General features: G+C 42.8%; 1 pseudogene; it reads left to right on the forward strand.

Annotated features, from left to right (window-relative positions):
* Positions 1-2,944: 2,944 nt before the first annotated feature.
* On the forward strand, positions 2,945-3,476 carry CR43170 (annotated as a pseudogene).
* The last annotated feature ends 236 nt before the right edge of the window (positions 3,477-3,712 follow it).

A 3,712-nucleotide genomic window follows, 5' to 3' on the forward strand; every position in this document is an offset into this window, starting at 1 on the left:
TAATATTTTTTATATTTTATTAGCTGACCTTATCTAATTTTTCCAAGATAAATACATTTTCAGAGAGTACGCGTTTAAATCGGGCAATTGGTTCACGTTTGTTGTTTCTAACACCAACATGATGCATTACGGGCTACTGAAATTTCCGTGGATCCATGCGAAACTTAAAACCTGTAAAATCTCGAATTATGTGGAAGTCGGTAATTGTTCAGTGTTCGCTCCGATGACAGCAGCTTGAAGTTCCAATTATCGCTTGTGATGCAACAAAGCTAAGGTTTGTTTTCTTCCCTTGGCATACTTGTAGGTGAAAGACATCAGCGTATGCCATTTTTTCGACTTATGTATGTATCTGTAAATTGGTTATAGGGTCTCGTTCATTGAAGTAGCACCGTATCCATTGTGTCCATTTGGGTGTAAGAACATGATGAGTTTTAGTACGATTTTGTAGTATGAGATAAATCTCAACGTGTCACTAGACATTAGACCAGTTTCCACACATAAGTTTTAAGAACTTACTTCACTGTCAACGCATCAAAAAATTTAATTGATTGCCTTCTGGGCAGATGTAAATAAAGACATTTATTACTAAAAAAAAAAAACTAGACACTAGTACGTGCAAAACTAACGTTTTGTTGGTGGCAGAAACGTTGCGTTTTAGCCGAGCGTATTTAAATTTGAAATCGAACAATACAGACCGAGCACCTTTTCAGTGGTCGTTCAGTGACTTACGACCAGTCTGTGGAGTTCCTCTTTCGAGTTGGAAGACCAGTTACGAACTTAAAGCCTCCGGATGCGTAGATAAGCTAACTGGACTGGCAATCATTGCTACTGCATTTGCGTTGATGCCACTTTAAATAAAATCGCCTACGTAGTGATAATCGTGTGTCGTTTGGGGCTGTAGGATAGGTGCTCTGAGAACGATCATCGTTAGTATAATGCGAAATATAGGGATCACATTTAATTTTAAATGTAAGGGCGCTCATGAAGTATACGTTAGGCGGTTTTTTGTCGTCGTCTCGATCCCCTTTGCGATTCTGCATCTGTGGGGGTAACCCTGATCTGATGGAATATTTCGATTAAGTCGCCACAAACTGCCACTTTACCGACTCTGAATAAGATCGAAAAGTGGTTTTAGCAAGTCGGGTCTTTGGAGCAAAGAGTATAGGAAGTAATAGGATTGCGTTGCGGCGTCCCAAACTAGGTTCTAGGATTCATCTTGGCTTGTTTGAATTGACAGTGGTGAATTTCGGCAGATAACATGCGAGATCATTGTGTAATTTCTTTATCCGTTTGCTTGCGACCGTAGTTCTTATCGATGCGGTTGTTTAATTCCTTCTAATTTTGGTCCCGTAGTTCACTTTGTTTATAGAACTTGAGTCGCAAGCACTTAAGCCGGATGAAAGCGCTCTCTTGGCTGTCTGGCAATGGGGTAGAAACCCGACTTCGTATCGGCGGTCTTTGAAGATCGCAGTTCAGTTTAGGTGTCCTCTGCCGATAGCGTTTCCCGTGGAATTGATTTGTTCTATGAAAACGTTTGCTTTATTTCTTTGTGAAGATTGTTACCTAAATGGCTGCAACTTTAAGCAACACGCCTCGGTATTGGCTTTGTAGCGTCTATCCCAGTCGGGTTTTCGATGCTATGGGTTGGTTCCGTGCTTCTTTGCGTATCTTTAGAGGCACTGCTAGATTTCAGTTGTTTGCGTAAATGAAAATGGTTGAACGAGCGTTCTGAATCTCCGGTTCTCTGGGCGATGTGGGGCATGTCGAGTGACTTCATAGGCAGATTGTGGTCTACGCTGTGTACGCCCCGCAACTTGTACTTAGATATTTTGTTAGATATGTTAAGTAAGGATATCTCCGATGCGTCGACAGTGTGCGTAGTGTCGTTTGTCCACCGTAGGCATAATGGTAGCCTGACACCCTTTACGTTAAGATGCTTAAAGATTTGGGTGTGGATGAGTGTGACGGACGAACCCTCACCTAGAATTTTAACAATACGGAAATTTGTGTTATCCAAATGCCGATGAGTGCGGAGCAGCTTAGCGATCTGCACGGAGGATTCTTTGGAATATATTGCCCATTTTAGCTTAAGTTAGCCTTGTCCACCAGCTCTTCGTGTTGTTTATATGGGCCTTAACTTCGCAAGCTTCCATCGTCGAGTAAATATTCCACCCGGAGTGTATTCGTTGAGTGCCTTGCTCAGCACTGGGTGCTCCGGGCGTCCAAAGTACATTTTCAGCGTTTTGATGATTTCCGGGACCATGGCCAGCAGTATTAACTTGCTCTGGACCATGTCCCTAGATTTTTTTCTTTAGGCTCGCCTGCAGGCGCATTATGTTTTCGGCGTAAGCATGGGCGGCGATCTCAGTACTCATCTGTTAACTGCTAAAAACAATGGCCAGCTGGGGGTCGCCGTCGAAGGTGGGCAGTTCTCTGGAAATCGCTTGGCGGTCAGTGAGGTTTGAGGTACTCCTCGAAGTTGTGGCTTGATTACTTCCGGGGGATGTCGCACAATGGCCTGGCGTCTACCACGCCGACATGGGCGCTGCGTTTATAGCTGTGTTCCTCTGGTTCATGTGATTGAGGTTATGTTTGTGGAAGGTTCTCGAGCAGCCGCGTGGTTCAAGCATATTAGTGCTCTGCCATGTCTTTAAATGGTCGCCATTGCTTATTTAACATTGAAGTCCACTTATTAATTATGGTTGTGTTTGTTTTGAAGGGACCTTGCTCCGTGGGCCACGCTTAATGTTGAAATTACGTACTCGACAAGCGGGTGTCCGAAAGCCGGTGATAAAGACGCTTGTTTCCACGCTTGCACTGGGCTTTCATGATCAAGAAGAAAGTCTGCCGACGCACTTTTTCTGTCCAAATCCTTTTGAAAATGGGTTTTTTTCGGTCGATTAAAATAATATAAATTAACAAAGTAGTATTTGAGTTACTTAGACTTTATTAAAATCCGCTTGGATCTGTTAATAGATCTCTTAAAACAAACATAAGCCTACATTTGGAAACATAGCTTTAATAAGCTAGCAGTGTCACGGCAGAACGCTGACCATGCGCCTCGTGCCGTGCTGCGATGACCACTTGGCGTACGAATCTGCTGACTGTGCACTTCGTGACCTTCTTCGCCGGCTGCTATTTGTGCGAATCAAGTTACTCCGCCGTTGGGCGTATATGAAAGTGCAGATGGGTCAAGCCCGCAGCTAAGAAAAAATGCTTCGTCAGGCCCAGTTTTTTGAGTTATTGGCGGGTCCTACAGTTCAGCGTCCTTGCAAGTGGCCAATTTGCTGCGTCTGTTTATTATTCCTCAAGTATAACTGGCGTCAACCGCTAAAACGCTTTCGGACAAAGACGCTTTGATCTGTTTTCTAGAACAGTACCTCCAAACACTTTCCAATCCGTAACCGTGGACATACCAAAAAACTTTAGCTGGTCATACGTCTGAACGATACATTCGGAAGGGTCTTATGGTGATTCTTCTGCAAGTCAAAAATTATATACCCTTTAGGTAATTATTTATCATAATTAAATAAAAATTGAAAGAGAATGCTATAGTTCCGCGACTATAGTTCCGTTGCTCAGCTATAAAAGTGCGAAGGGGAAATTTCAGCATTTTTTGGAATACCGGTAGAAATTAAGAAGAAAAGTTTAAAATCAAAAAATAAATTTTAAACAGTTGAATGGTATCAGAATGGTTTGTGGGCATTTGAGT

The sequence above is a fragment of the Drosophila melanogaster genome, chromosome 3L (assembly GCF_000001215.4).
Source record: "Drosophila melanogaster chromosome 3L".
In the NCBI taxonomy this organism is placed as follows: domain Eukaryota; kingdom Metazoa; phylum Arthropoda; class Insecta; order Diptera; family Drosophilidae; genus Drosophila; species Drosophila melanogaster.